The following is a 12,500-nucleotide window of genomic DNA, read 5'->3' on the forward strand; positions in this document are numbered from 1 at the left end:
ACTCTCTATCTCTCTTTCTCTCTCTCTCTCTTTCTCTCTCTCTCTCTCTCTCTCTCTCTCTCTCTCTCTCTCTCTCTCTAACTATCTATCTATCTCACATTCAACTTGTACACAACCTCCATAAGGAAAGGTATGTATACCGCGTTTCAGTAACATCAATACACACGCATACACGCAATATGTACAGAAACATTTCTATACGTATATATATATATATATATATATACGAATATATACGTATATACGTGCTCATGAATATACATATACATATTTGTGTGTGTGTGTGTGTGTGCGCGCACATGTTTATACATTTACGCCTGTGTTCATGTATGTACGTATTTGCATATATATGCTGGTAAGTATCCACAAGGACACACGTACATTTTTTCATGTAGTCGCATTTATTATATTTTATTCACATAATTTTCTTGCAAACATTAAAAATACACTTCATCAATAATAAAGAGCTGGCACGCACCTCCATCCCCCCGCCCACGGCAAACAGACACACAGAGACTCGCGCACACACACACATGTACAAAGAAGAAGCGGCAGAGATAGAATACACACGCATTCAAGCAAATGACACAGTTGTGCAGAGTTTTCTGTTTCTTATATTGTAAAGTAAGCCAAAAAATTATTCGCAGGAGTGACTGTGTGATTGCTAGTTTGCTTACCAACCACATGGTTCCGTGTTCAGTCCCACTGCGTGGCACCTTGAGCTAGTGTCTTGTACTATAGCTTCGGGTCGACCAAAGCCTTGTGAGTGGATCTGGTTGACGGAAGCTGAAAGAAGCCCGTCGTATATATATATATATATATATATATATATATATATATATATATATATATATATATATATATATATATATACATATATATATATATATATATATATATATATATATATATATATATATATATATATATATATATATATATATATATATATATATATACGTTTTTAATATATATATATATATATATGGGGGGAGGGGTGTTGTGTGTGTGTCTGTATCTGTGTGTTTGTGTATCTGTGTTTGTCCCCCCCATCATCGCTTGACAACTGATGTCGGTGTATTTACGTCCCCGTGACCCGGCGGTTCGGCAAAATAGAGACCGATAGAATAAGTACTAGGCTTACAAAGAATAAGTCCAAGGGTCGATTTGTTCGACTAAATGTGGTGCTCCAGCATGGCCAAGTGACTATGTTTTCGCAAAGGGAAAAGTTTTAAAAATAGCATTATTAAAAAAAAAGCACATTCTTTTATTTTTTTACTATGTTTCTAGTATAATATAAAGGCGCATGGCTTAGTGTTTAGAGCAGTTGGCTCATGATCGAATAGTCGTGAGTTCAATAGCGACGCGGTGTCCTTGAGTAAGACATTCCCGTTGCTCTAGTTCACTCAGCTGGTAAAATGATTAGTACCTGTATTTCAAAGAGCCGGCCTTGTCATATTCTATCACGCTGAATCCCCGTGGGAATTACGTTAAGAGTGTACGTGTCTGTAGAGTACTCAGTCACTTACATGTTAATTTCGGGTACCATAAAATAAATACCAATTACTTATTTCTCTGCTTTCTATTATATATCTTCTGTTATATCTTTTAATGCGGTAGTATCTCCCCTTGATTGATGTTAACCCCACATGCTTTTGTTTTTGTATTTTTTTTGTGCTGTTACTCGGCCTTCGATATTGTCTTCCATGTCATGGGCCAATAGAAAAAATTATCATTATTATTATTATTATTATTATTATTATTATTATTATTATTATTATATTTACTGCTGAAGACGACAAACGTATTTCGAAGTAAGTCTTGCTTAAAACTTTAGTTTACACCCGTTTGTTACCGTTTTTACCCCCCGTTTAAACCAAATGGTACATTTTACACACACAAAACAAAAAATAGAATACTACTTTAATTGTAGCGCAAAATATTAATAGTAAACGCAAACTGAAAGAAAAAAAACACACAAGCATTTTAACTACATTAGAGTATGCTTGCACATATTGCTTTAGATGTAAACACGAACGACTAAGAATTGTACTTTGGTTGGGTTCTTTTTAACAGACGAAAACTCAAGATAAGACCCATTTTCTCGGAAGATCGGTACTTTGGTAACTTTTTGCGCATCAAACTTTTGTGTACCAGCCTTTCGCGATCAGTTGTTACTGAGTTCACTGAGAGGTGAAACGTAACGCATAAAAAGCAGAATTGCAACGTTAGATGAAGAACGGATCAAGACTAGGTGCGATGCATAGCGTTAGGTGTCCAGAAGTAGGACAGCCACCGATCTCGTCTCTCCTTACTAGTTGAACGATGGCATCGGTGGGTGAGCTACTCCAGCAATCTATGGAGGATTATTATGCAGGGGCTTAGCGCCGGCCCTGCTGTTAGCAAATTTATGGTTTAGGGTTACAGTTAGGATTAGTATTTAGCAAGTATGGTGTTATTGTAAATATGTACCAAATTTTTATCCAGTTATAGTTATGTATATGAGCAACCAGCATTTGTGTGAAAGTGTTGGTGTGAATATGCGCACGACAGGACCGTACGCAGAAATTTTGTTTAGAAAAGTACTTTTACATACCTTGCTGTCAATTCATTGGATTAATCCCAGTGTTTTTGGTAACAACATATTCTCCCTTCAAATTACATATCTTCATCCGTAGGAAATCGACGACCTCGTGAACCATCTTTGAGCGGTCCAAAGATATGATTGTTAGAAGGGGCGAGATCCGGGCTGTAGGCACCTCAAAACTCAATTAGTTCCAGCGCCTTAAAACCCAACTGGTTAATGGCTTTAACGATCTGAGCGGCCATGTATGGGAGTGCATTCTTATGCAACAACAAAACTTTCTTCGACAATAGGCTTCGGCGTTTGGTGCAAATTGCTGGCTTCAGTTTATTGGCCAGCAAAGTACTGTATCTTGCACTGTTGATCGGACACCCCTTTCCCAGATAATCTTCCAATAAAGGTTCCGTTGAGTCCCAAAAAAGGATTAGCATCACCTTTCCCACGGAAGGCTGAGTCTTGAATTTCTTCGTCGCTGGCGAGCCAGGATGTTTCCACTCGGTCTCTTAGATTCTACTTCCTAATGATGGATCTGCAATTCATCTCCTGAGACTATTCTGCTCAAAAATTCCTCGACCTCATTGTTGTAGCGATCAAGTGAACAATGACAGACCTCAAGACGTTAGCGTTTGTGTTCTGCAGTAAGCTCTCTGTAGTAAGCTCAGTAAGTGGTGGTGGTGGTAGTGGTAGCAATGTTGGTGGCAGCCAATCGTGGTTCCGGGAGTGGTAGTGAGTTGAAACTCATGGTCCTCCAGTAATTATTGATAACCCTTTATGATGATGTGTTGCGTTTGTTCATTGAAAGTTTAATTAGCAATGACATTTTCATTTGTTTGCTGTGTCATTACTTGCTTGTTAACGATAAATTCCCATCTGTAAATTATGTTGGCTAATGACTTGATAATTGTTATAATGTTAATTTATCCTTTATTTATTTATTATAGTAAAACCTCTTAGCTATGCTGATTGGTGAATTGGAAGGATGGTTAGAGTGGTCTATTCGCCTGTTTTGTGCTATTTCTTTCGTCTCTTAACGTTCTCGGCCCAAATTCAGCCGAGGTCAAATTTACCTTTCGCTCCTATGAGATCTATGAAATAAAACTACCGGTGAAGCATAGGATCGATGGAAAGACCTGTCCCCTTTGCTTATAACTGCTGACTTTATGTCTATGTTAGAAATACTTATTATAATGAAGCATTACATAAAGAACAACTAAAATATTTGTAAGCGCAAAATACTATCAACGAAAATTGATTTAGTATAATCCTCTTTATAGTTTAAACGTTTGTGCTAATGTTGACGAGATTTTCCTAAAATATTTTAAGTAAGCTCTTCTTCATAGATGCCATAAGATATTTAAAAGAAGGCGAACTACAGTTTCGTCAAAAAATTTGCTACTTCCACTATCCATATCAACGGAAGAAACTTGTGTCGCACATAAACTCAAAACTAAACTCTTCTACGCAATTGGAACAACGATAATGTCTGACCCCTCAATGGTATGTGTGTTTTTAATTCAATTTTAATTCATTTTTTTCTTGCAGACGTCAATTAAAGATCTTATGTAGTGACTACTTTCTTTGCCATGTCTACCATAATACCGCGTGGCATATCAGCTGGGTTGGCTCGCTATCTCTGTCTGTCTGTCTGTCTGTCTGTCTGTCTGTCTGTCTGTCTGTCTCCCTCTCTCTCTCTCTCTCTCTCTCTCTCTCTCTCTCTCTCTCTCTCCCTCTCTCCTAATGCTTTATTTGAGTTCTACAGACGTGCGGCATTTCTCAGTATACAATCGACTGATGATCTGGGCGGCCAGTGGATGTCACCAGAACAGGAAATGAACTATTACGAAAGATTGTCATTGAAAGTCATACCGTATGACAAGTGGTACTGCCATCTTGTCTCATCCACACTTGTGTAAGACCATGTCATTGCTTGTGTCCCAACATAATGAGATACCTTGTGTGTGTGTGTGTGTGTGTGTGTGTATAGAGAGAGAGATAAATAGATAGATATATAGATAGACAGATAGATAGATAGATAGATAGATAGATAGATAGATGGATAGATAGATGGTGGACTCGACTATTTTAAACGCTATTTTCTGAAGAACAACTGCAAAGATGATTTGTTTCTAGGGATCAAATATTTGTGCTGTACATTAGCTCACACCTTCCCTTAAAATTGACATTACCTGCAGAGGTGCACGGCGTGCTGCACGTCAGATGCGGAAGTGATCGTAGACCAACGTCAGACGAAGCGTGTTGTTCAACAAAGCTACGCATTGATCCACCCGGAAATAGAAACCATGACTTTGTGAACCTGAGTGAAGCACCCTACCCATTAGGCCAATTGCCTTTATGCAAACACACACGCACACATACATATACACACATACATATACATAAACAGGCAAGCATCTCAAATGACTTGAGGTGTTTGCCTTGCCTTAACGTTTGTTGTCCTCTTTAACAATTATATATCTGCTATATCGGGGAAATCTGCAATGGCTCCATAACTACCGTCTCGGCTATGACCTTGGAGCCCTAGTAATCCATTACAGCACTTACCTAGTCGTTTAGATCACCAGTGAATTAAGCCCCATACTTTATATATATATATGTATGTGTGTGTGTGTGTGTGTATGTGTTTGTGTGTGTGTGTGTGTGTGTGTGTGCGCATACATACATACAAACATACATACATACATACATACATACATACATACATAGTTCTGAAAGAGTGAAAATAAGTTTAACGTTTAAAAAGAAAAAAAAATGACTTTTGACGTTTTGAGCGCAAGTCCTTCTTCAGAAGAAAGAGAAAACGAAAAAGAAGACGATGAGAAAAGTTTGTTGGAAAAAAATTAGGAATTAGGAGCCAGCTAGGCATGTGGTTGTATGGATGGAATTAAGAAGTGAGGAGGAAACAGGTGAAGTATGAATATAAAGGATGGTATTCGATTATAGATATGACATAGAGGTTGTTGTTGTTGTCTATGTGTGTGTGTGTGTGTGTGTGTGTGTGTGTGTGTGTGTGTGTGTGTGCGGGAGTGTGTGGCGGTAGTTGCGTGTGGTGGGTTTGGGGTGTATATGGGTGTGTGGCGAGATGCAAATATGGGAGAGAAGTGGCATAGGAAAGCAACCATGTAGATGTAATCAAGTTGTATTTTAGAGCAAGATGTTGAGGGGAGTAAAGAAGTGATGGCAGATTGCGAGTCTGAGGTAAAAGAGAAGTTTAGAAGAATGTGGTATTTAAGAAAAAACACGGATGAAAAATCAGTGTAAATGGTAGTAGTAGTAATAGTAGTAGTAGTAGTAGTAGTGATTTCGGATTTAGGCACAACACCAGTAATTTCGGGGAACGGGCAAGTCGAGTACATCGATCCCAGTGCATAACTGGTACTTATTTTATCGACTACGAAAGTATGAAAGGTAAAGTCGGACCTCGGCGGAATTTGATCTCAGAACATGACTACAGACAAAATACCGCTAAGTATTTTGTCCGGCATGCTAAAGATTCTGCCAGCCCGTTGGCTTTATAAATAATAATAATAATAATAATAATAATAATAATAATAATAATAATAATAATAATAATAATAAAATTAAAAAACAAATAATAATAATAATGCTAATAATAATAATGATGATAAAAATAATAATAATAATAATAATAATAATAATAATAATAATAATAATAATAATAATAATTATAATAATAATAATAATAATTATAATAATAATAAAATTAAAAAACAAATAATAATAATAATGCTAATAATAATAATGATGATAAAAATAATAATAATAATAATAATAATAATAATAATAATAATAATAATAATAATAATAATAATAATAATAATAATAATAAAAATTTTAAAAAATGATAATAATAAATAGCCCTGCAAGGAACAGCTCACATCCTTCGCAAGACAGTATCGATTCAATAATTCAACCCAAACAAAACAATCCACAAACACAAGACATACTCTATATAGTCAATGCCCAATAAAATAACAACCACCAGCTGGAAGGATACGAAGCACGTTACACACACAATACACAATACAAATTCTAATACAAGAAAAGATTGCACCAGACGCCATAACAAAAGAAGCTGCTGTAATACAATACCAGGAAGAGTTTACACTTCCCACCACATCAACAAAAAAGAACACAATGGCGGACACCCCAGCAACACGGAAGTGTAGCAGATGATGCAGTGGAAATTTGCCCGAAATTACCAAATGTTGAATAATAATAATAATAATAATAATAGTAATAATAATAATAATAATAATAATAATGATGATAATAATAATAATAGAGACAGTCGTTGAAGGTTAAAATGTCTCTATCCTCTGGCGTTTTCCAGTCAACACTGACAGAAAGATCCAAGCTAATCTACCAGACATAGTCATTAAAGATTAAGAAGAAAATACTTGTAGACAAATAGATGTAAGTGTTCCCGCTGATGAAAATGTATCTGTAAAGGAATTTGACAAATTAAGTAAATATAAGGACCTGGAAAATAAAATACAAAAGATGTGGCGTCGTAGAGCAAGAATTGTTCCTGTTTTTGTGGGTGTCCTTGATATGATAAGAAAGGGATGTCAGAAACATCTAGATAATATCCCAGGAGAACCACGTCTTAGAGAAATCCAAAAGATTGTGATAACAAGCATTACTCACATCTTTACAAAAACCCTGTCAATTTAAATGTCTGTGTTGTATTACTGCCCCTGTCACATCCCCTCCCCAAGCTTTCAGTTATATTGTAACATCTCTTAGACTTCAATAAACAGCGCATGACCTTGCAAGAATTTCCTTCAGGTTTAGCAGCTTATCCCACTCAAAAGATCGCTGAAGAAAGGTTGTTAAAGGATGTTTAACGAAACATTCATGTTTCTAGAGGTGCCTTATTCAAATCCCAAAGGATTCCTCTCAACATATACCTATGATGCCCCCCCCCCCACTACTTCTGCTAATGATTAGAAACGTGCTTTCTTGCTGCTGTGATAAGTACTTGTTTTGTTACTATCCGTTGTAGGTTTTCCTTTTGGGGATTACCTGTTGTTATCTAAACTGTTTCTGTGTCTTCTGACACACTGTATGCTTTAGTAGGTTTGTTTTTGTATTCGTTTTTCCAGTTTAGGGGCGAAATGTTTTTTTTTCTTTGCACAGATGTGCAGCATGGAGTTTGGACAACTTCCAGTTTGATTTTGCGGGCTACATCGTGGAGCGGTTGCCTGAACAGGTAACATTGGAGAGCTACATAGCGGACGATGAATGTAAAATGGAGGTTCGAAATAGCAATAATGGAAGCAGTTACGCGTCCATGGCCAAAGCTACCAATGAGGATTTACAAGTCAGGCTAGGAAGCTTCAAAGAAACATAATGACTTGTTACAGAGGGAGGGGATGAACGTAAAATTGACAACCCCCAGAAGAAGCTGTAGACAGCACAAAAACATTTGATATACAGAACGCTGTCATTGTCAACAAAAGATGGCATTCAAGGATGCCGTCGAAAACTGTTTACTGCAAATATGGCACGACATACAGTTTATAAATAGAGGGAAGCGTTTCGGCACTGTAGAAGTGTGGTTCGCTTCGGAAAGGGAAGCAAAAGAATATTGAACAATACATCTAAAGTCAGCAGAGTTGGTGTTACTGTCGACTTACCTCGAAAGACGGACCTCCAGATTTAGAATTGGGGAGGTCCCACCAGGAATAAATAAGATGTGTCTGATAACAGCCGTAATGTTAAATCTGAATGAAGAAGCTTCTGTACTTGAAGCTACCAAAACACAACAGCGCAAATGGTAGGGGGCCATGGCCTGGAAGTGGCAATTCAGGCCACCCAGAAGGATCTATAGGAAATTCCAGAACTAATTATTCTGCCAGACGAAACTAAATTAAAAGTCTTTGAGGAGGGAAGAAGCCCAGGTGCTTCAAATGCGGGCAAAAATGCCACATAAAGGCTAAGTGCCCACAGGTCATGAAACCGGAGGCACACCCTTCACCCAGCATACCACTACAATCTGACGAACCAAAGGAAAGAAAAAGGGAGCCAATCGGCATTGGAAACAGACAAACCCGTCAACCTACCAATAACCATCAAAGCTGAAGGAGGGGAGGAAGTCAACCAACACCACGACTAACCCACTGCAAGATATCCCTCCCTCCGAAAAAAGGAAGACATCCAAGACCACAACAAAACAGCCTAAATTAGGGAAACCATAGACAGAAGAGAGCCCCAAGAGAGACACTCAAATAGAACCAACACCAACCAAAAGCAGCGATGAATGGATAAAAGTCAAGAGACGAAATAAAACAAAAGGTACCCCACCCTTCGCACTCATAAAAAGATTACCAATTACAACCCGGACACAGCAGTCACAATGCACACACACAACCCTAAAACACCAAACAAAGAGAACCAAAAACCGGGACTCATACACTTCAGACACGCGGCACAAACATCCTATTCGTTTGCTACATATAATCCGTTCACGCTGGACATTTCACCACCATCAATACCTGGAAAAACCAACCACCCTAGATACAGAATCTCACATGTTAACCAGTTCCCAACCGAACACAGAAACGAAGTTGAAAGACAGTATAACGTAATTTTTGAAATAAGAGTTTAAAAAAAAAAATTAATCTGTACCCTGAATGAGGACCGTATGTTTGATGCGTGTAGTGAATGAGTATAATTGCCGGTGACTCTAAGAGTGGTTTAGGGAAGGGGTTTTCAAACTGTGGTCCGTGGACCACAGGGGATCCGCAAGGACAAGACAGGGGGTCCGTGGACAGCAAATACTTTTTATGGTCAATTTGATTTTATATATGTTTTTTAATCGAAATCTTTTAATTGACAATGAACCTATTTGTTAAAAACTGTTAAATAAATAAATGTAAAAATATATGTTATTTTAAGCAAATATTTATGTATAAATTTCATAAGCGTTTATAAGCCTGAAATATAAAGGGGTCAAAAAGTTTGAAAACCCCTGGTTTAGGGGATAGCATGACTTTCTTTTCATTAACGTTTGCACGAATTCATTACAACGTTACCCCAATTCATTTTCGTCTGTCTCAAATGTGAGTATATGTAATTACTAGTATTTTGAATAAAGACTATTGAATATAAGTGGTTGGCGAGGTCCCGGTATCCATCACTCCATTTTTTTCAGCTTTTTCATCCATTCATTATACATTCGTTTTTTTTTTTACCCAACCCCTTATTGTTTGTTTGTCCTCTATTGTCTATTCTATATCTTAGCCTTTATGGCGAATAAAGAAAGAAATTTCTTACCGAACAACCACACAGATGATTTGTTTATAGTGATCAAATGTTTGTGCAGACATAAGCTCACTCTCTCCATCAGATCGTCATTACCTGTACAGGTGCAATGAGTGCCACATGTCAGATACACATACATACATACATACATACATACATACATACATACATACATACCCGCGTATATATATATTCACCGTCAACTAGTAGGAAGCTCCACCCTTAATTATTGGTTTTGCGTTTAACTGTACTATTTGTTTTGATAGGAATAAACTTGTTTTTCCAGAATTTGTCAATACTTAGTTCGATAAGTCGATCAGATTAAAACTTCTGAAAACTTGTCAGTCAGAGTAGAAAGCCATGTGGAGAAGCAAGGGATTTAGTTATTAGAACGGCGTTAGTAATTAACAGGTACTTAATTAATCTACCTTAAACGACCTCAGTATCAACAGGTATTTAATTTATCTACTCACGAATGAATGAAGTTTGAAGTTGAACATGGGGACGGGGTAAACTCAAATCGCATCTAAAAGCCATAAGGCATTTGTGCAATATTCTATAATTTTCAACCATTCGCTTTACCCTCTACTTCTTCCAATGTTTTATATCGGGCTTTTATATAAAACATCAGAAATCAAGCAACAGATATCTTGTCTACCAAAAGCATATGGCTTAAACGGATAATGGTTATTTAAATCACTAAACAATACTCTGACATTTACTTCTTCGACAATATTTGTATAAAGTTAAACATGTGAAAAACAGTAATTTTCTATATGATAATATTGAGTTACAAATAAATTTGCAACACGATATACCAATATTTTTTTAAAACTAGCTTCTCGTGTATAAATAATAGGTAAATACATACTTACATATATACATATTTTGTTGTTGGCACTCCGTTGCTTACGACGTCGAGGGTTCCAGTTGATCCAATCAACGGAACAGCCTGCTCGTGAAATTCACGTGCAAGTGGCTGAGCACTCCACACACATGTGTACCCTTAACGTAGTTCTCGGGGATATTCAGCGTGACACAGTGTGACAAGGCTGACCCTTTGAATTACAGGCACAACAGAAACAGGAAGTAAGAGTGAGAGAAAGTTGTGGCGAAAGAGTACAGCAGGGTTCTCCACCATCTCCTGCCGGAGCCTCGTCGAGTCCGCTGCCCTAACCACTGGGCCACATAACATTCATACGAAAACACAAGCGTAGAGTCATTCATACATAGAGTACTACACCAGATCTTTCCGCTCTCAACTTTCTCATCAAGACGACTACCGTATGTAGACAAGAGAACTGACATACTTATTTGGTACAAAAACGATAAGTCATGTACACTTAGAGATTAGCTGCCCTGTAGATGTAAATATGTCTTCTAGAGTCAGCGAGATTGAATATTTATGTACAACTGATTCAGAAAACGCAGTTCTCCCTTGATTATAAATTCACATTTGATACTAATAACTATGGATATACACGGTTATGTTAGTGAAGGACTAAACGAAAACTGGAGAAGCTAGGATTTCAAAGGAAATAGCCCGGCTAACACAAACTTTACATACTGTTATCAGGATACTAGTAATAATGTTACACCTTTCTCAAGTGACGAGTGTTATGTGGTAGTCGCTGTAAATAGATGATATCGGTCAGTATAGGTCGAGAATACGTAGTATACGGTCATAGACTAGTGTGTCTTACTGGTCTAACATCTCTACTGCTATACCGATGTGGGCGTTATAACAGCCCGACATTTAAGGATTACAACAGTGACGACGAAAATTACGACACATAATTAATTTGTAAGTCTAACAGTCAAAATCTGCAAGACGTTTTTAAGTTTGACATGTTATAATTACTCTAATTACTCATTAATATTATCCTAAGTCAAGTGGCGGAGTTTTTTTAATTTTTTTTTATTAGAAACCAACTCTCTCCTCGCAAGAATAATACTAATAAATAAAAATTAAAGACATACATAAACAGACACACACACACATACATACATACATACATACATACATACACACACACACACATATACACGCACACGCGCATGCACGCATGGGAATCGACTGCTCTCTGGACACCAATGTGGTTAGAAAAATACAAGAGAAAGACATCTATGGACCGTTGATAAAAAGTTTGTAAATTCAGTATCCAAGTTACACTTTCAGCTTCGTAACTCTCATTATTAGAGTATCGGAATACTTACTAACCCCTCTGGAGCAACTTATGGCTGAACTTCTCCAGATGCCGAGTTGCAAGCCGACTGACTTATCCCGGTTAACTTTTACTCCGGCTTCGTAGTCCTTAATGGCTTTGCCTGCCCTCTGTAGGTGTACCATCTCGGACACGATCAGTGGAGAAAAACTGTTGATGGCCCATGCTTCATAGGGAACGTAGAGTTTATGTACGTCCTATATCATACTTAAAGACTCACCCATCCTTATCTTTGTAACTGCAATCAGAACTGTTGCTACCGTTGTCATGTTTCCTTTGAAAGGATTCGGTGCAAAGTTACGGAGGTGCGACTGTTTGTTCTAGTATTATATCAACAGTAACTTCACAAAGGTCAGCGGTAACATATCAACAATGAGAAACAC

At 37.4% G+C, this 12,500-nt stretch overlaps 1 protein-coding gene across 7 annotated transcripts in view; it reads right to left on the reverse strand.

Annotated features, from left to right (window-relative positions):
- The window catches only part of LOC106874495 (uncharacterized), a 60,869-nt gene that overhangs the window by 33,869 nt on the left and 14,500 nt on the right, over positions 1-12,500 (reverse strand). For 3 of the 7 annotated variants that reach the window (XM_052972205.2, XM_052972207.2, XM_052972206.2), the window contains exon 1: positions 10,768-11,278. The exons of 3 other annotated variants lie outside the window; for them this stretch is intronic. The gene's annotated coding sequence lies outside the window, so the exon portion shown is untranslated. Of the gene's footprint in view, positions 1-2,596; positions 3,255-10,767; positions 11,279-12,500 lie in introns of those variants that run through there. One more of the 7 variants, XM_014922292.3, reaches the window with a different exon arrangement.

This window comes from Octopus bimaculoides, chromosome 12 (genome assembly GCF_046866305.1).
Source record: "Octopus bimaculoides isolate indiv1 chromosome 12, ASM4686630v1, whole genome shotgun sequence".
NCBI lineage: Eukaryota > Metazoa > Mollusca > Cephalopoda > Octopoda > Octopodidae > Octopus > Octopus bimaculoides.